The sequence below is a fragment of the Ictalurus furcatus genome, chromosome 11 (genome assembly GCF_023375685.1).
Source record: "Ictalurus furcatus strain D&B chromosome 11, Billie_1.0, whole genome shotgun sequence".
NCBI classification, from domain to species: Eukaryota; Metazoa; Chordata; class Actinopteri; order Siluriformes; family Ictaluridae; genus Ictalurus; species Ictalurus furcatus.
The window spans coordinates 19,868,422-19,890,296 of NC_071265.1; the positions used below are offsets into that span (position 1 = coordinate 19,868,422).

Below are 21,875 nucleotides of genomic sequence, written 5' to 3' on the forward strand. Positions count from 1 at the left end.
GCCTTTTGTTGCCCCGTCCCAACTTTTTTGAGACATGTTGCGACCGTCAAATTCAAAATTACCTTTTTTTTTTTCTTAAAATGGTACATTTCCTCACTTTAAACATTTGATATGTTTTCTACATTCTGTTGTGAATAACATTTGGGTTTATGAGATTTGTAAATCATTGCATTCGGTTTTATTTACATTTATCACAGCGTCCCAACTTCATTGGAATTGGGGTTGTCATTTTAAAACAATGTTATCCGATAACCACTGTAAACACAACTAAAACAAATAGGAAATGTATGATGGAGTGAGTCTGGTCCCTCCCATGGACTTAAATTGGTTAAACTTAAAATGAATCTACACTCTGTGGAAGTGATGTTGCTCTGAATTTTTTTTTACTTTAGGCTCTGTTCTGTGTCCAGAGAGTCGTACATCCTATAGTATGGGGTTATTAATGTGCCCAAACGTGCCCACACGTATCCCTTTGAACTCCCTGTAGGAGACGGAGGAAGTAGGGAGGGATGGAACAGATGAGGAGGAGGAGGAGTGGAAAACAGCTCCACCAAAAGGCTGGGATGCACAGCTGGGACCCAGCTGCAGTGGCCGAGCCCTGACACACGCACACACGCACGCACGAACCCACCCACGCACACACGCACACAGAGTCAAGAATAGTACTGTATAACCCTCTACTAACCCCTGATGTTGGCTCTGATGATTGTGTAAAAAAATAATAATTGTAATAATGATGGGTGGCCCAAGAACTGAATATTTTGAGAACCATTACTTTTACTATAAATACCACAAGAAATCAGGGGGATGGTGGCAGACAGCGATGAACAGTTGAGAGAAGAAGCAGGCACAGGATAAGAAGAGAAACAGGACGGTAGGAACATGCCTGGTTTTTGGAGGAGGTAACGCCAAGGAAACCAAGATTTACATTTTCAAACGGGTTTCATGGCAAGGCTGCATGCCGAGTGTCCTCATGCACACAGACCACACACACTAACTCTGACGCTGGCTGGGATCATGTTCTAGTCTGAAATGGCAGCTGACGTACAGTAGGTTATGTGTGTTTGGGCTTAATCTTCAGAAATGATCAGAAAAGCGACAATCGCAGAATCTGAAATCCCGTATTTTGAGAATATCTGGAAATGTACCATAGAAACAGTTCAATATCTCAACATGAAGTTTGACTGCCATTATTCTGAACATCACTGACACTATGACATATGAACAGGGTTGGAGATGCTTTAATCTCACTCCTGAACATTTCCATTCTTTAAGATGAGAAAGTGAACTTTTATGTAGCCTGTTTCGACTCGCACTCAGCTTGTTAATTGGTGTGCTTACACGATTGTGTGCTTATGTATGTGTGAGTGTGTGTTACGGGCTGACAAGGATTCCAGGCTATGAGTCAACCCTTTGGCTCTGTTCCTGGCACACTGCATGAGCATCTCCCTTCTCTCTTTGTCTTCTGCTTTTGTCATGTCCATTCCCCACTCTTGCTTATTTGTCACCAGAACTTTCACGATTTATCTTAGTTCGATGATCAAGCTAAAATGCAGCTTCAGCATGGCTTAGCAGGAGCTGCCGCAAGGTCTAACTTCTGCTCGTTCTACAGAACGTTTCTTTCTTCAGTCCTGCGGTTTTTCCTCTTTCCAGACCCAGCATCTCTCACACTACCATTTCCTCCAAGACTAAGAGATCAATGCAACTCTTCACCTCATAGCAAAAAGATATTTCTGAGTCAGGTCTCTCTTGCTGTAGTTGTAAGAGTGAAGAATGCTGCAGTGCTCGTGTGTGGCCTCAACGGCTGCGATGCTCAGCCAACGACGTTCACTCACACACACACACACACACACCACACTAACTAATTCACACTGATCATATTACATACACACACACACACACACACACACACACACACATTCATGAACACACTCAGAAAACCAAACAGTTCTAAATTGCTCTTGATACCCAGCGGTATAAAAAAACTCAATAACAACATAAAAAGTCAAACATAAATATCTTTATGTTCTATATGGAGCTTGGACTATAAACTAAAACAAAACAAAAAAACCCTTTCAGAATAACGTCAGATCCTATACTCACATACACGCGTGTGTGCAACCGTACTGGAGTTGTATGACTTTCCTGGTTGTATGACTTTCCTCATTTAACAAGTGCACACGTTCATGGTCTGGAGTGAGCTTTCTAAGGTCGGGGCCGAAAATAATCACAACAATGTGCGAAGAATGATCTGAAAAACAAATGAGACAAATGGACTGGTTGAAATAGATTCTTGGCTCATTTAGAAATAAATGAAATGGCACATTATTACATAATTTTTTCCAAAAGCTTGGTAGTTTTTAGTTTTTACGTTAGTTTTTGACAATAGATCTGGTATAGCACATGAGCATGGGTATAAGGGCTGATACTAGCATAAAGGCTGGATTGGTATTGGATTGGATTTGATGTATTTTCTGAAATAAACACAAATTATGTTGCCTAACACAGCACCGATCTTGGTTATGAAGGACATAAATTGCACCTCCCATGTTTCACATAACTGAGCAACAAAAGTCAGCCCAGTTACTAAAAGATAAAAAGATAAAAAGATCTGTATTAGGTGCTGGACAATACCTGAAGCTCTAATATTGGAATGGCTTAAGATTACACTGGAATGATAACGGTTATTTTGAAGTGTTTAGGTCAATATGGTGCTCTACAGTCATTCTAATAAGCCAATCTCAGCACAACACCATGAAACAAACTAAGTGCAAATTTGGTTGATGTCCTTCCCCAGGAAGTGCTCTTATTGGGTTCCCTCACAAGGGTGTGTCATGATCTGAGAGACATTTCTGGATGGCTTAAAGCACAGCTATTATGGTTTTGAAACGTGCCTAGTTTTGTTTTAAAGGTCTCATACAATAGATTTACATGCACCCAAGGCAAAAAACACTTTAATGTGCTCATAATTTAAATTGTAGCATTACCTTGTTCAATGATCCGTTCTAAAGGATTCATTCTAAACTCCTCCGTTCAGAGAGCCAGTCTGTTGTGATTGGTCTACCGCTGTCAGCGTGTTTCAAAAAGGAAACGCCCACTACTATAACGAGTTTCAGCTCCGTCTGTTCTCGAGCAGCCAATGAAGACCAGAGGCGGGGCTTTTATTACAAACCTACATAGGTTAGTACAGGAAGTAAAGTCTGGAATTACTAACGACTCATTTCAGCTGTTCAGAATCACTTCTTTCTTTCGGGAGTCAATAACTCTGTTTGTCGTGCTCTTTGATTTTTTGAACTTTGCAGACGTTTTTACATTCACAAACAACTCCATAACACACCACATGAAAGGTAATATTTGAAAAAAACATAACAGGTGCACTTTAAGAGAGTGAGGCAGCACCCAAAAGCATGAGTCTTATGCCAAAAGCATGAGGCTTGGCAACGTTGCATTTTAAACAATATATTTACAGCTGCACATTGTGACCTTAGTATTATAAGCTTCAATCTGGGTTAAGAATGAATGGGAGATAGAACCTTATTTGTTTATAAAGTCAAAACATCACAGACATACTAGGGCATATACGGACAAAATGTTTCTAAATTCATTAATATAACTAGAGATGGGAAGTAACAAAGTGCGATTGCGTTGTTATGGTACTTATTTCTGGTTATTAAAATGGTTTCCCACTAGATTTCTATATAATGACATAGTTAGAAAGTAATGACAGATCACCAGACACCTTCAAGGATTTGATTTGTTAAACTCCTAACAAATCTACTGAATCTAACAAGATTTAGACCTGCTATTCATCTCCAGTCTCTCTATAACCATAACCAGTCTTACTACTCACTCTTTAATTCTGTCTCTCTCATACAGCCATCAGACATTACTCTCCAGCAGTCCAGCTGCAGTTTCTTTAAACACAGTCGCCATTTTGTCCTTTGTGAATGGGATAAATGATCTGTGCAGTATCTCAAATGTTGAATTATTAAATACACTCCAGTGCTGTACTTGATATATACTTATATTACAACATAATTACAGTATTATCCTATCCTACTTTTAATCCCTGAATTATGAATGATGCATAAATTGCATAAAACACCAACATAACGTTATTTAAGAGTTAAGATTTAATTGAGAACAAAAATTGAATTCAAGATGCTGCATATTATGTAATGATGATATTGTTAATAATATTGGTCCAGACTCTAATGTTAAAATGTATTGCTTTAAAGGGATATCCATGTGTGTGTGTGAGACGATCTTTCTTTCTTTTTTTTTTCAGGGGGTTGCTATCCAGTCTGGACAGATTTACGTTTTTATGTCTATGCAGAAACGAAAAAGTAGCATTTTGTAGTTTTTTTCTAAAGAGAAATGCAGAAATCTGTATATTCTGAAAATATATATTTGGGCAACCCCCCAACCCCGCCAAGTAAAGGATATTTATATCAGGAATGTTTCATCAGCTGCCTCTAATTCTGTCTACTAGTTTACTATCATTGCATCTTGAGCTTTTTGGTAATACAAGTGGAGCTGATTGATGTTTTTGAACTAGACCCTTCTGTTTAGGTCACCGTCTACTTCTTCTTTCACTTCAGGATCGAATGAGAGCGCCACAAAGAAATGCCTTCTCCCCCTCTAACCTGCACTTTATTCTCTCTCATTCTCACCATCGTTCGCCCGTTCTCCATCTTACCACCACTTATCAAACAGAAAGAGGGAGAAGAATCCTTGAGAGGATAAAAGAGGCTACTCTCTCTCCTACCTGGGGTGGGGCAAACATTCAAACGTTTATGATGAGGGGTAGGAAAAGAAAGGGAGAGGAAAGACAGAGAGCAAAGGAGAGAAGTGAAATAAAGGGAAAAGCTCTTGTGCCTGAGAGAGCAGGTCTGCTGAGAGCCAGGGTGTAGGGCTCTTGGGAAGTTTGTCTTGTAATTGAGTCAATTGTTGACCTCCTGTTCAGCCTGCCCGGGCTACTCTGAAGAGAAAGCCTCCAGAATAATAAATGTTCTCTCTCTCTCTCTCTCTCCCCCCTCCTCTACTCCGTTGTCTTAAAGTGATTGTGCTGTGATTCAAAGGCTGAGTTAGGGGAAGTCGTACAATCTTATCACTCACTTTCTCCTTCTTTCACATTCTCACTCTTTTCATTCTTCTTTTTGTTCTTTTTGTGTGGGATGAATTTTAATCACCCACTCCTCCTACATTTGCTCAATGCTTCTTACCTCGCTTCCCCCACTCATCATCCATTTATAACCTAATAGTCATTTTTTTTTTTTTACCCACTGGACAGCGGGGTACAGCGAGGTACAGAAACAAATTATCCTCCTTTTTGTTGTTGTTTCCATTGCCAAGTGAGTCATACTGTAACTAAGTGTAATTGTGTACTGAATTAGGGTCTTAGCAGGGTATCACTTGTACTGAACAGAGTCATATAGGTGGAGCTAGAAATAGTGCAGACCACTGACTGGTCAAATCAACACATTTACCTTTTTTTTTTTTTTTCGGCATTTAGCAAACACCCTTATCCAGAGTGACTTACATTGATCTCTTTTACACAACCGAGCAGTTGAGGCTTTGCTCAAGGGCCCAGCAGTGGCAGCTTGGCAGTACTTAACTCACATCAGTAGTCCAACATCTTAACCACCAAGCTACTACTGCCTCTACTGCCCCTCACAAGTAAGAAAACTGTCATGTGGAAAAAGGGTCACTTTTCTACCAAATAAGATGGCACAACAATCTCCAGAATAGCAATTAGTAGCCTAGGGACTGAGTGAATGAGGCTTTCAGTCTCTGTTCAAATCCCAACATCTGTAGGCTTTAGGAAATATCGGGGTTATCATAAAATGTCAAACATTTCAGAGTTGTTCCTTAATTAGCCATAGTATGCATTCTTTCACTGTACTGTATATGTTTGCTATATAGAGTATTAAGTGTTCAACGCACCATACGCATAATAGAACACTGTTTTAAATTCTACCACAGAAACGTATCTGTATTTTTGTTGTTAGTGAACACTCTAAATCTCATACCATTTGTACACTTAGCTTATACACTCGACTATCAAACTTGTTTTTTTGTTTTATTTTGGTGAGCCCTGTGCGATAGTTGTGTGAGACAGTCACACTCATATTACAAAAAAAATAGCTTTACATCTACTTTTTTAAAAATTTTTATTTCTTGACAAAGAAAATTGCTAATATTGAGTGGCTGACACATAACATAACGAATGCTAGTCACCACCTCACAACCTCTAAACTCCTCCTACTTTCAGTGTAATTGTACTTTCACAGAAATCTTTACTTTTGCAGGTATTTTTATTTTTATGTTATTGGGAAGCAGACACGCTTGATCAGAATGAGGATATTTTGGGGATTCAGATTAGTAACTGTACCATGTTGTCCCAAACTGTCCTTTGAAAAAGCACTGTACATCTCTAACTACTGAAATCACTACAGTCTGTACTCTAATCCTTAACCAAACAAAAATAGACTCAACAGGTTATTTCCAATGCCATTTAACACACACTGAGTTATAACTGTCAGTTGCTGTGTTGTGTCTACATGTACTGTATCACTAACACTGAGTTCTATGGTTTAATGATGCCCTAGACAGTGGAAAAGTCTTCTTCCCCTGTTTGCCCAGGAGCTTTAGAGTCCTGGCTTTGTGTAGAAGGACTACAAAAGCCTTTTCTTGAGTTTAAGTATATTTGTTCCAAAAGCGTGAGAAGCTGACATTTACGTTTTCTCTTTCTGTTGACATCACAGCTAATGGTTTATGATATAATAGTTAACCGATTACTCTACATAATTAATATAATTATATCGCTAACATTGAATAACAAGATACATACGTTCAAAATATAATTAACAACAGTATTTGACAGATGTAAAAAAATAAGAACGGGGCATTTAAACACTTTTTTTTTGTTCGCTTTAATTACTTGAGTTGTGCATGTTTTTTTATTCCTCAGTTTTATTGGTTGATTCATGTCCGTTTTTGTTGTCTCTAATGTACTGTAATGAAGTGTTCCACTGCATGCATCATTCTGGAGAATATTAATGAAGAAGATGCAGTTTGAGCCTATTATATTAGGATTAAAAACCTCTAAACTCCTCAAACTTCTGCAGATATGCCTTCACAAGACCCCTACTCACAACTATTCCACCTTTACTTTCACTATTTTGCATTTTTTTTTGCATCAGCTATATACTCTATTACTCCAGCATTGATGATGAAACTCCATTCAGTGTGAATTTGCCTGCACATTCTTCGTACACACAGGTGTTCCATGATAACTACCTGTTGCATGTGATTAAAGATTACGTATACTAAAATGTTTTGTAATTAGCACTACAGTATATCATATGGTATAAGTATATAATAACACAATTGGCCTGGTAGAAGCCGTGTTATATAAACTATGCCAAACGGACAAGTAAGTGTTCCTTGGTCCTCTTTATTCTGTCTCGTGTCCTCTGCCGTGTGTCCCCTCTCCTCGAGTGTTTGTTAGGAAATCCTGAGTAAACCACGGCTGTTTGTTCTCACTTTGTGAATGACCCGTTTTTATAGACTTCCACTGTTGACAGTTGTTTTACTTCTGTCGGCCTCACGCAAGCTGGATAACACTGTGCAAATATGTACGTGTACACACTCGCGATCTCTGGAACGAGCTCATGGACTCAAGCACAATCAAGCACATATCCCACATGAAGAATATGCTAATAACACCAGCGAATAAAACAAACAGCTTAAAATACCCTTAATAAAGTTAATTGGCCACTTAGTTAAAACAATATTTCTTTTAAATAGCTTTGTTTTTATTAGTATTATTGTTTGCTTTTGATCGTAAAACACCACAATTAAAGTCCTTGTACTTTATGTATAATCTTATGTATAACCTTTTACTGCAGGCAATAATAAAGGTGTCTTACCAAAAACATCCCACAATAATTCAACAAATCAAACTCGAGGTGGAGAAAGCTGAGTGAATTCGCATTCCCTCGGTTGTATTAAGAACAAATTAAATGGCAGTAATCAAAAAGGTCAACGGAGTATTAGCAGATGATATGTGTAAGGGTTTGTACAAGACGCTAGTAGAAAGTTAGGCCAATAATTGAATGGACTGATTGGCTGGGAATTACTTTTCAGTAGTAGCACGGTGTGTATATTAGGCACATAAAGGTCATTTGATGGTGCTTCAGTATGTGTGTGTGGTTGAATTGTTACGTGTAGCAGGGGGCTGGCTTGGAACAGATGCTCGTTAGTAGTACTTTGGCCGAGACCACAGGCCTGCCGTCAGGTTGTATTCACCTTAACGCAGGCAGATCATGGGGCTCAGTGGGGGATTTGATCCCAGGCCGCAACAGACCCCGTCCTGAGTTTGATCACTAATACCAGTTCTCCCCTTTCAAACATCATCTCAAAGCCCTATACAACAACCATCCCCTCCTCCCCTATCTATCCCTCTGTCTCTCTTTAGCTCTGTTACTGGTCACAAACCCATGACAATGGCGAGGCTGTAGCACCTTCTCTTTGTGTATTGGAGGACAATAGAGACTAGTGCCATAAATGCTTCCTCTTCACCCTGGGAGAAGTGAGTGTGTGTGTGTGAGAGAGAGAGAGAGACTGGCTACTGCTAAATGGGTCATTAACATGAAACGGTGATACAGTGAGAGTGTGATAATGACAGTCACTTGTCCCAGGTTCTGTCAAAGGACTGTGATTAGTGTGAAGGTCACAAGAACACTATTAAACACATGTATAGTCCGGAGTTTTTTAAACCAGTTTCTCTAAATTTAGTTCTGCGCTATCGCACAGGGAGGGTAAAGTTTAACACATGCTTCCTCTGAAGCATCTTTTTTTGTCACTCAAGCAAACATCATAGAACTGCTGAAGGCCCATTAATAATTAATATTACTCATTTGTTTCTTACTAAGCTTCTTTTCAACAAATAGATTACTAAATCTCCGTGCTTGAAACTGTGTATACAGTCGCAATCAAAAGTCAACCCCCACTGCAAATCAACCCCCACTGCAAATTATTGTCAAAATGTACAGACTTTCAGCTGTTTGCAATGAACAAATCAAACAAAAGCAATTGAAATAGTTCAACACAATGAATGCTTCAAGTGTTTTCCCCAAATTCAACTGAAAATGCAATTTACAATGATTTCTCCAGTTTCAAAATTATTCAACCCCTTCATGGCAAGCATCGTTATTACTAAGAAGAGCATGCTTTTGCTGTTATGACCTGCTGCAAATGAGATGTATAGCCAGACACCAGCTTCTGGCAATGTTCTTGAGGAATCTTAGCCCATTCCATATGAGCAATGGCCTCCAGTTCAGTAATATTCTTAGGTTTGCGTGATGCAACTGCCTTCTTAAAACCCCACCAGAGATTTTCGATGGTGTTCAGGTCAGGTGACTGTGATGGCCCTGTAGAATCTTCCAGGACTTTTTCTGCAACCACTTTTTCTGCAATGCCTTGGTGGAATTTGAGGTATGCTTGGGATCATTGTCCTGTTGGACGGTCCAATGATGTCCAAGCTTCAGCTTCCTCACAGACGGCATGACGTTTTCTCCTAGGATTTCCCGATACTTCAATGAATCCACCTTGCCTTCCACACGCTGCAGGTTTCCAGTGCCAGAGGATGCAAGCAGCCCCAGAACATCACAGAGCCACAGCCATGCTTGACTTTCTTGTGCTTTTGGGTCAGTAGTGGTGTACGTCTTGGAGTTCTGGCATGGAAACCTTCTGCGTTTAGTACACACCTTACTGTGCTCACTGAAACCTCAGTGCCTGTTGCCACCAAGTCTTGCTGCAGGTCTTTTGCAGTTACTCGAGGGTTTTTCACAACCTGCCAATCATCTAGTTGATAGCTTCCTTTTTCTGTCCCGTCCAGGTATTTCATAAATTTTCTGCCCCTAGCCAGTTCTGGTATTTCATGTGTCCCAGCTCAAGCACACCTGATGCAACTAATGAAGCCCTTGATTAGTTACATCAGGTGTGCTTGAGACAACACCTACTTTGTATATTTGTAAGGGATTCTATTCAGGGGGATGAATAATTTTGAGACTGGAAAAGTCATTATAAGTTGCATTCTCAGTTGAATTTGGGGAAACCACTTGAAGCATTCATTGTGTGTTGAACTATTTCAATTGCTTTTGCTTGATTTGTTCATTGCAAACAGCTGAAGCTGTATATTTTGACAATAATCCTGATTTGCAATGTGGGTTGAATAATTTTGAATGAAACTGTAGCTGCCTCATATTGCACATATTCTAAACATTTCTGGAGATTGTGGCTTAGCATAAAATATTTTATCCAGAAAAGACTTAAGGATTGCTCTAGACTGGAGTACCTGGAGGAAACCCCGAAGCATGAGGAGAACATGCAAACTCCGTGCACACAGGGTGGAGGTGGAATTCAAACTCCAACCATGGAGGTGCGAGGCAAACTTGCTAACCTCTAAGCCATCGTGTCTCCAGATGATAAATGTATGAAATTAAAATCGCCATAGTTCAGTTTTCTAAACATAAACCAGCACAGCTCCAGTAGCAAATCCTCTGTCGCAACTCCAATCCAATTGCATGTATTTATGTAGATTATTAGGCTGAAGGCAGCTCATAGGACCAGAGACTAGCTACAATGTGAGAAACGTTAGGTCAGAAAGGGGAACGTTTTCACAGACATTCATCAGTGATATGGAGGTGGAGGCAAAGTTGCTAACCACTAAGCCATTGGTTCTCAACCAAGGGGGCACGCCCCCCTGGGGGGGCACGGAGAGGTCAGAAGGGGGGCGCAAATTGTTTTCAAGAAAAAAACACAGACAGGGCATCATTTGGGTACTCTGTATTTTTTGCTGGGGAGAGGCGGAGCTTAGCCTGCATTTTATCTAGCTGTCAGTGCAGACCAGTGTTGCCAACTTAGCAACTTTCAGACCCCTTTATCGACTTTTTTTTGCAAGCACCTAGCGACAAATCTAGCGACCTTTTTGGACAAACCTTAGCAACTTTCCAAATATCACCAGTACTGTCCTGCAAGCGTGAGGTCTTGCTTTCTCGCTGCACTCTCACCTCTCTATGCGTCTGCTCTGTTCAGTGAGGGGCTGAGAGCTGGAGATTTAACAACGTCATGAATAACGAGACGCGCCCTTCGTCCCGATTTACATCATTCGTATGCGAATGTTTTTATAACGCAAGACGAATGGAATGCAACATGTTTTACATGTAAAATAGTCCACGTTATTACAGCCTAGTTCTCTTGTTCAAAGTAGTTCTAGTGTTCAGAAACATTTTTGATCATTCATGCTCCATACCTGTCCGTTATATAGATTTATAAAAGTCATAAAAGATATTTTTAAAAAATCATAAAAGTTATGAAAAGTAATTAACAAAGTACAAAAACACAAAAGCATAAAAAAAATCTATCTATCTATCTATCTATCTATCTATCAAAAACAGATTATATATATATACCACACGATAGGGGAGGCTTGGGGGGGCTTTAGTTACAAAAGGTTGAGAACCTCTGCACTAAGACACCGTGACCCTGAACATCTTCAGATTTCACTTAATAACTAGTTTTCATATAAACTTGGAATTAATGGATACTCTCGGCCTGATGTATAAAGATGTTTGCTGTTTGTTTTGAGTACAAAAACAAAACTATGTTATGTGCAAACCTGGCATTGAAGCCTAAAAGCACAATACTGTTCACTCTGCAACATGTAACGTGCACTACTCCCAATAATACATAATGCATTTGAGGGAGGATCACACACACACACACACACACACACACACACACACCAATAGGAAGTTAGAACAAAAATGTGAGAAATGAAAGCGTGCCTGATTACATATTCCACATACTAAAAGTTATTTATCATGATGCCAGGTTTAAAATAGCGCTTTGCATGTTTCTAAATGTTTGCTCAGTGCTGTTTGGTGTGCTGTTTTACCGCCAACTTCTTTGGACTGCCAGTGCAGCTTAGTTTTTTTGTTTTTTTTTAATTCATTATCATAGATATGTTTTTCATTTATGTCAAATTGTGTAATAATACGAGACCATTTTAGGATCTTGGTGGAAAAACTATTCAGGGGAAACCATGTCTTTTATTACTCCTTGTCACCTAGGCTGTTTTTGTCATGTAGAGCTGGAAAGCCTGGCCATACATCATTAACACATACAATAATTTCCTCACATCTACCACACACACACACACACACACACACACAAAATGTTACAAATTAAATGTGTGATATGGCCAATTTTCCAAGTGTTTTATGAGTCACAGTCTACCACAGAAAGAATGGAAAACACTTTTATATGTAGTCGCTTATTCTGTATGCAGCAGCCTTTTTCATTAAAGCCAATTATTAACCAAATGGCAAGTAACCGTATTAATGCACTGCACACTGTTTACTTGTTCTGATACAATAATAAAAAAATCCCTTGCATTTCCTTTTTAGTCCCTAACTTTTTTGACAGCTCTGTGGTTGACCACTACTTCACACTGGCTGCATTAAACCACAGCTTGCGTCTCACACAGAGCATTTCATCGGTGGTCCAAGGCACAGTTGGCGTGATGAGCTACAGCTTTCAGAAATCGACTGTTCATTTCAGACGCAGCTGCGTCAAGCTGCAAACTCTGAAAAAGTATTCTGTTTGGGGACTTCGCTGTTTCGAATTTCATCGGAAAGTAATATTGTTAAGCATGGGAGACTAGGTAAACAGTTAACAAAAGGTTCACGGCTTTTTGTGGCTTTGCTGTTATGCAGGATTGCGTTTAAACAGGAAACTCATCTTCATTTTGATGGGGGCCCAAATGTGTCTGACTTAAACTGGAGAGAGATATGGGGGAGAACAGGATCCCTCATGAGATCAGAAACTCCTAAATGAATAAAATCCTAAAGCCAGAGGGTACATTAGCATTTTAACAGGCATACTGGGGGCCTGTCTAAGCCTGCCTTAGACAGCACACACACACACACACATACAAACGTACACACACACACACACACACACATATGCACGAAAGCCCTAGAGCTGACTGGCTGGCTGGTTGCTAGACAATGTAATTGGTTATGTGGGTTATGTAAAGGCCCTTGTGCACACAAAGCCAGAGGGGCAGCAGTGCTATTGTGAGCTCTTCAGCATCCGCTCCTTCCACACAGAAAGCCCCACTTTCTAACCAGCCATCACACTTCAGACTGTTAACCACCTTTACTCTCTCTCTCTCTCTCTCTCTCAATCCTTCTATCTCCCCTTCTCTCTCTGTTTATGGAGGGATGAGGCAGTGAATTATCCTTCCAGCTCCCCCTCCTCCTGTCTACTTCAGCACTGGGGTTAAAACAACTGCCTCCTTGACCAGTCTGTCCAACAGCCCTGGAGAGAATTTGGGTTCTGTGTGTGTGTGTGTGTGTGTGTGTGTGTGTGTATGTAGTCCAGTCTCTGGAACTATGCCTCAAGGCTTCTCCAGGGTTTGGGTTGAGCTGCATGAGGCTTAGGGGAAAAACGCTGTCCAGGCTCCACCCTGAGTATATATGTGTGTGTGTGTGTGTGTGTGTGTGTGTGTGTTCTGATCACACAGCGGTGAGCCACACACCTCTGTACCTCAGGTCTTACTCATACCACTAGGGAAATTTAGCCCCAAATATGAGCAAATAACAACAACTAACCATAATTTTACCATAGCAGGAAAATGGTTATAACTCGTAACATAATCCCCATAATACCTGAGGAAAATCTTTTGCTGCTGACCAAGGTGAAAACACACACACACACACACACACACACACAGACAGACAGTTGCTATGTTGTGTTTTGATGTGTGTATACCAGCAATATTTTTCCAGTCGGTGTGGAGTTTCCCTAAGCAGAACCACTTCTGTGTCTGTGTATAAGGGTGTGAACCGCAGTGTAATGGGATGTGAGCATCCCGCTCTCAGAGAAATACTGTACCAAAGGTCTATGCCCTTTGACCCAAACTCTCCATTATAACACAAATATAGCATGATCACACACTTTCCCACACTCGCAAACTAGTCCATGCATAAATCTCCCTCTCTAACAGTCCACTGTGCAGTCCCATAGCCTGCTGCAGAGTCATTACATACAGGTGTCTCAACAGGGAGCCACTAAAAGCACGACGCAACACACACCTGCTCATCACAAAATTGGATATAGCACAGCCGTGCTCGACCTGCTGGTAAAATAATCAGGAGAAACTTTCCGATGTCTGCGTTTTATGAAAAACTGAAAAATCTGATTTTAAATTGTGATTGAAGGGCTGATTCAGATGAAACGACTTCCTGCTTCACTGGAAAATGTGTGTACTGTGCAATTCTTACTATATCAACTATTACTTAAATACATGTCAGTCAAAGTTGCTGACACTATGCTAAACTGACATTTTTCCATTTAAATCAGAGACTTCGTCAGTACACTCCTGTGTAAAAATATGGGCCAAGCCCAAAATGGCTTTTTAAAAGCTTTTAATGATCTTAACAACAAATCGTTGCTCAGAGAATTAGCAAGAATGAAACAAATGCACACCTGAGACTTCTTCTGCAACCGGTTTACTTTTCAGTTCCTCCAGGATTGAGTGATTTTGCGATCGCAGAAATGAACGCAACTACAAGGAAACGCCGAGTGAACGCCAAGACGTGTGATGCGACGTCATCCCGACGCGCATTCAGCTAAAGCCCTCTTCGATTCACGTGCATCGAACATAAGTACAGCTAAAAGGTCCCATTTCTCAACAAACATCACTGCGAAATGCAGTTTTGTGCAATTGCAATTTTGCCAATTCAAGTAATTTTCCACAAAAAAAAAAAAAAAGCCCAAAAAACTCTGGAAGTTGCATCACAAAAAGGCCACAAAAAAATCAAGCATTTTTTGCCCACAACAATCATAAAAAAAAAAAAAACAAAACTCAGCGAAATCCTGGGGAAAAACACGAAATAGAAATTCACTTATATACGGAAGGCTTCTTGTACACAAAGGTCAAATCATGATAATGATTCAAATGTTTGATGTAAAAGTCAAACTAACACATGGGTGCCTGGGTGAACAAAATTAAAATAAAGTAAAAATAAAAGTAATAAAAAAGTATTAAAAAAAATTAAAAGTAATAATAATAATAATAATAAAATCCGCAAGTTTACCCACAAAGCTTAAACATTTAAAGAAATCAAAAGGAAAAGCTATCTCATACTAAGTTACTTTATCTTATTTGTTTAATTCTTGCTAATTTCCTGAACACTGATTTGTTTTTAAGACTATTTTGCGCTAACCCAATTTTTTTGCCCAGGAGTGTATTTCTGTAAAAAAAAAAAAAAGATTCAAGGAGTATGACATATGAGCTCATGACTTTGTGATGTCACGCATGCATGCTTTGAACATCGCGCCCAATATGGAAATTATTAGGTAGCTTGCTTAGCCACAGAACCCACATGCTAAACTAGCCAGCTAACCAAAGACCTTGTGGTAAAGTCTATCCACTCGGCGGCCATCTTGGTAATGCTCCTATGTAGTCATTTTCAGTCACTCAAGACCAGGCTCCTAACTACTTGAATGGGGAGAGACGCAAATACCAGAAACAGATTGACAAGATGACATTTTAAATGCGGATCTGAAATAGTTGTTAAAGTTTTTATAGTTCTCCCAAATAAACGGTCTAAATAATGTGTGGTCTGTGGCTCCAGTAACAATTTACTGAGGGGCAGTACTTACATTATACCGTCATGCCTCCATGTTTAGTGTACCACGCTGCCCCGTTGATATTTTAAGCAGTGTCTGTCATCTAATGTAAGTTCTAGAAAATTCTTTGGCATTATGGTGTAATTTAACAGGTTTGACTAGCATTAAATAAATCACTGAGAACATGGCACTGCAAATTGCAACTCATGATCCTAAAATCACACTCATGCCTACCTGTGCGCTAGTTTACTAGCAGTCAACTTGCCTAGCTGTGTGGGATTAGTAACACTGGACATTGGGACATTTTCAAATTGCACTTTTATAGATACTGGCATTATTTAATTAGGGCAAATGTGTACACATGTTCCTCTGCCATTTTATTTTTTTTAGTTTCTTGGACATTAAACATTTTAAAGAACTTATTATTGTACTTATTATTAATGCTTTAAAAATGTTCAGAGGTCGCTTAAAATATACAGTTACACTCATCACCTAATACTAACAGTGTCAATAACAGTGTCAACTGTCAGTGACTGCAAAAAAAGAAAGAAAGCTGTCATGACACAGATCACTAAAACGTGTAGTAGAGCCGAAAAGTATCACTCAATCAATAGTTATTCTCTCGTAGCTAGGACGATGATATATAATGCATTTTGGTATGACATAACGTTTAACACAAGTTAAATGATAATTAATTTGAGAGAAACAGCTAGCTCCCACACATGCTTGTTTACACCACCTGAGTAAAGGTGAGAGGGGAAAAAAATGCTGTCTCTGTGTGTGTATATGTATGTGAATGTGTAGCTGTGGGATGAGCCACAAACCCCTAAGCTCACTATTTAATCAGGTGTGGACCCACTGTCCTGTGTCTCTCTCCACCTGGGAAAGACTTTTACCAGGACAATGGGTTTATACTCAGCGTATACAGTGCTATCTCGCGCACTCGGGTCAGATTTCCCAAAGTAAGCTGCATTTAAACTTGCATTTCTAGACTAAATCACGTCAGGCTTCAGATCTCTTAATCATCTGGATCCTTAACTCCCAAAGTATTCTCGAAAAAGTTCAATCAAACAGACTTTGGCCAGCACCTATATCTATGAATCTCATTACACAGCTATCACATGGTGAATAGAACATTGATGAAGTTCACATTCATTCACGGGACTTGCCTGTAGTGATGTTCCTTTGAGTCAGCGGGCTAGTCTCAGCATGGGCCTTCAATCCTCCACACAAAACCAGTCGCGCACAGACTGTGAGATCAAACGACTAGTATAGATCCACCTCTGCTATTTTTCTTCTGCCCTTTTATTCTCGTGCTGTGAGGCCGCTGAAGATGTACCACAATCCTTCCCTGAGCTCGTACCTCTCTCACAGTCACACTCGCTCTCCCTTTCGGTCTCTCTTTCTCTCTCATACCCACACCTCCAACCCCCTGATGGCAGGTGGACTTGGCTCCCGTGAACTTTGCTGACAGAACGTTTTAGAATGGGGGGTAAATGGGGCAATTGGAGAAGAGGGTGGGAGAACACTAAAGGATGGGCAGAGGAAAAAGGGGGATGTTTGAGGAGTTGCATAAAGGAAGAGAGCTTAGACCCTGAAACAACAACAGCTGTGGCAGCGTGCCAAGCATGCAACATTTGTCATCAACATGGAGACGTTGCTGACCTAACCATCTACCTTCATATACGTTTACAGCACTTCAGTCACTTCAGGGTGTGACCAAAATGATTACAGATTATAAGCCTAGGACGTTCCTGTTTTTATCCCAGAAACACAAGGCGAACAAGCAGAAACAGGCCTTAATGATAGCAATATCGTAAATGGATCATCATAGTTTGATTTATAGTGAGACAACATCATCAGGGGTCAGGAATCCTGAGATCCTGTGTATATTACAGGTCCTTGCATTCTGTCATTGTACTGTCTATATCCATAAAGGTTATGTCAAGTACGTGAAGTACACCACATCAGCGTGATTTGGAGCTTCTTTTTGCTTGCCAAACAGTTATAAAAATTTCACTGCCTTGCAAACTGCTCCATCTTGTGCTGATGTCGGACCATTCTCATGCCACCCAAAACTATAATCCTTATGGTGAAACTGTAAACAAAAAAACCCAAAACAAATAAAATCAAATAAAACCACCATTTCAATCATGTGTGTTCACCAATGTGGGATTAGTTTCCACATCCTTAAATTCATAAACTGAATGAATGTACCATGAGTGAACATGGATCATTTTTATCTTGACATTCATTCCTATGTTTAATCAGAGTCGATTCTTCCCTATAGAAACAGGTCAGGGGGACCAAAACTTTTACTTTCTCCACACTGGGATGTCAATTGACTGGTGATATTTATCACCCTTGTACTAAAAAGGAAGCTTCTCGTTTAACCAGTAGCTTTGTGACGTGGTCACACACACACACACACACACACACACACACACACACACACACACACACACACACACACACACTGGTGAGAAAACAGCAGCAGCAAGCACCACACCGGTTTGCTTTGCCTTAAAGAATGAGGGCGGAAGGAGATGGTATCAAAAGTGTGCGTGTGTGTGTGTGTGTATTCCAAAACAACTGGGAGCAGGGCTGAAGCAGAAAGATCCAGAATAAATTCTCCACCACACAAAGTAGAGCAGAATAGGCCAGTGTATCTACTGCAAAGTAAAATGTGTACTGTTTTGGTCTTGTTACTATTAAAGCATTTGGATCACTTGAGGTAGGATTCGCAATGACTAGTTGTTGCCTATCAATCATAGTTTGTGCTCCTATTTTTTTTTTTTCCCCAAGACCTAAAAGAACAAACGTCTATCGGATCAGATTAAGTGGAAGTGCAGGTCTCTGTGGGCCCTTTTCACAGCATCTGAACTTGACAACACTGTAACTCAGACTGGATGAAGGACACACACAAGGATGAACGCAATTATTATAGAATGAACGAGTCACACACACACACACACACACACACACACACACATACACACACACACACGCCAGTAAATAATAGCTTTAATGGCTTACAGTTATGACTATTACTATGAAACCCTCACATATTAGCAGACATGGGGCTTAGAGCAGAGACAGTATAGAGGACACTCTTTCATGGGAAAGAGACTAAATATGAGCTATATTAGGAAGGAAACAATCTCTGCTGTGCTTCATTTATTTTTAAAAAAACTGGCCGTGCACACAGAGAAACTTGCTCACGTTAATCCATCTAATAATCAGAGCTTAGCAATATCAAGACATGAAACATCCTTCCATCAAATCCATTTTCTGTACCGCTTATCCTACACAGTCACAGGGAGGCTGGAGCCTATCCGAGGGGACCCAGGGCACTAGGCGGGGGACACCCTGGATGAGGTGCCAACCCATCGCAGGGCACAATCACACACACATTCACACACTATGGACAATTTGGACATGCCAATCAGCCTACAGAGCATGTCTTTGGACTGGGGGAGGAAACTGGAGTACCCGGAGGAAACCCCCAAAGCACGGGGAGAACATGCAAACTCCACGCACATAGGGCGGAGGCGGGATTCGAACCCCCAACCCGGAGGTGCGAGGCAGACATGCTAATCACTAAGCCACCGTGCCAAGATGTTATGTTTTTTGAGATAACACGTGAGCAGAGTATCGTCAGTATTTGTAACAACAATTATAAATTCTGATCAGCGCAGCGATTTAGATGTTAGCATTATGTACTGAATCATAAAATGTTCAAAATATTGCGCCGGGTAATATAAAAAAAATAATAATTCCTTCATTTACAGGGTTTTATAATTTATTTTTGTAGATGATAAAATCACTGAACTTTTTTTTAACTCCTTTTTTTAACTCCTTTTTTCTTTTGTAAACACAACACTACAAATCTTTATATTATCTTTATTTTACCGTGCATTGTAGAAACATCTGCCAGTATGGCATTTTTTTTTATCATATCGCCCATTCCTTACTTATAACATGACCAGTTATACTTTAATCGACATTACTAGTATCTTTACATCGTACACTTGTAGACACGTTCACCTAATATTCTAACACAGTTAAGACCAGAATGAAAATGAATGCAGTGTTGTTCTAATAACTTTAGATCATTAAATAATAAAAAGTTAACATAGAAGGGGTTATTCAGTATATTTATATCAGTTTCTAACATGATATATATCGGGGTTTTTGTTTTTTTTTACTTTAAATCTGCTCTCAGTTGCTCCTACAGGCACAATATCACTAGGACAGCACATCCTGCATCTTATTTACAGACCGAATCGAGGAGAAGGAAAGATGCGGGCTGTGACCCCCCCCCCCCGCCCCCCCCGCGTCTCTCATATAAAACAAACAGAGTGGGATGGCACGAAAGCACTCATAGCAGAGCGAGCCTTATCAGATCTGAAGCTCGGGCTGGAAAACGAGCATTACTCCAGCGCTAACATTCCCCCAAGACAGGCACGGTCTTCTCAAAACGTCTGTACTCCTGCTAAATGTAATCATATATAAATATAACGTCTTATTCCAGCATTTACACAACTTTGAACAGTGGTGGTAAAACAGCTGAACTGGGCTCAACGGCCCAATGAAACAATTTGGTACTATTCAATGCATGGAAGGATGCATGAACATCATCTTTTCTGAGACTAAGGTGTGGCATTATGGTCTGACACGTGACATTTACTGACAGAGTGAAGTCGTGATCTAGACATTCCTCTGCGAGTTCACCTTGAAATCAACACCCTCATGTTGTGTATGCACTATAAACATCAAGGTGGAAGACCCAATGCAGAAGAAATGCAGAAACTGTGAAAAATGAATGTCACAGATTTGACGATGAGTGTAAGATAATAAGAAAAGAAGGGATCGCATTTTGTATATGAAGAAAGAAAGAAAGAAAGTGTGGACTGAAATGTGTTTCACAGAGTTTTCACTGTCCCGCTTGCTTTCAGTGATTTGCTCAGACTGTTGCTGCAGCCCACCCAAGAAGCAGCAGCAGCCCATGGGCATAAATCTGAGAGCCTGACTCACAGTGGATTTAATCTACAGCTCTCTCTCTCGCTCTCTCTCATTTTTTCTAATCCTAACTCCTCCTTCTTGTCTTGCTCGATATCCTTCCCCTCTCACCAGTGGGTTACGAAACAAAACCCTTTCTCAGACGTTGTGAATAATATTATTTTGCTGATCTGTAACTGGGTTTGTTATTGAATGCGCTGTGTGAATATTTGTGTGTACTGACGTGTGTGTGTGTGTGTGTGTGTGTGTGTGTGTGTGTGTGTGCTGCTATCCAAAGTGTTGCGAATGTATGCATGCAAGAGAACAAGTCAGAACACCAGTTGGTTGAGTAAATGATTTCTGAGTAAATTATTGAAGGCGCAAAGCCTCGCTCGTGCATTTATTTCATTTAGTTTTGTTCACTGCAATATTTCAGCACTAGAGCTCGATATCCTTTCTTGTTCGGCCTCCAAAACCTAACCTGCTGGTAAACACTTTTAAATCCTTGCACCGTTTCAAAGAGATCAGCTAATTGAGTGGTTTTCTGTGTTGTGTCTAATTTGTCAAATGCTGAAAATCCAAATGAGAAGAACAGAAACATTAGAGGTGTATAATTATACTGATGACAGCGAAAGAATCTGCAGTCTCCGTGGCAACCGGGGCGAATAATAAACAGCACTCCCCCTCTTTTCTCGAAGAGGTGGACATCAGTGAGTCATCACACACACACACACACACACTGTATTAAGCACACAAAAACACATGGAGAAAGAGAGAGACAGAGAGAGAGAGAGACAGAGAGAGAGAGAGACAGAGAGAGAAAGAGTGAGACAGAGGGAGAGAGACAGAGAGAGAGAGAGACAGAGAGAGACAGAGAGAGAGAGAGAGTCCTTGTGTGTATCAATAATTTCTGGCATGTGTTATTCTGTGTTTGATGTTTGTCTGTTGATCTGGTGCTGCTCTATAACTACAGTTTTTTACGTGCACACACACACACACACACACACACACACAACACACACCCTACTAAGTCCTCAGACCTCTTACTTACCTTGTTACACCTGGAGGCCATAGTAAACAGGCTGCCCAATCGATTGATGAAAAATGAGTAAATCCTAAAGAAACACACGTGACGGCTGCGGCCAAAAACGCTCGATGTTGCTGCG

General features: G+C 40.3%; 1 protein-coding gene across 2 annotated transcripts in view; it reads right to left on the reverse strand.

The window, feature by feature from the left end:
- Positions 1 to 21,875, reverse strand: part of gli1 (GLI family zinc finger 1) — a 48,959-nt gene that overhangs the window by 18,906 nt on the left and 8,178 nt on the right. Inside the window, exon 2 of one of the 2 annotated variants that reach the window (XM_053636174.1) lies at positions 2,104 to 2,251. The exons of the other annotated variant lie outside the window; for it this stretch is intronic. The gene's annotated coding sequence lies outside the window, so the exon portion shown is untranslated. The remainder of the gene's footprint in view (positions 1 to 2,103; positions 2,252 to 21,875) is intronic. 2 annotated transcript variants of the gene reach the window in all.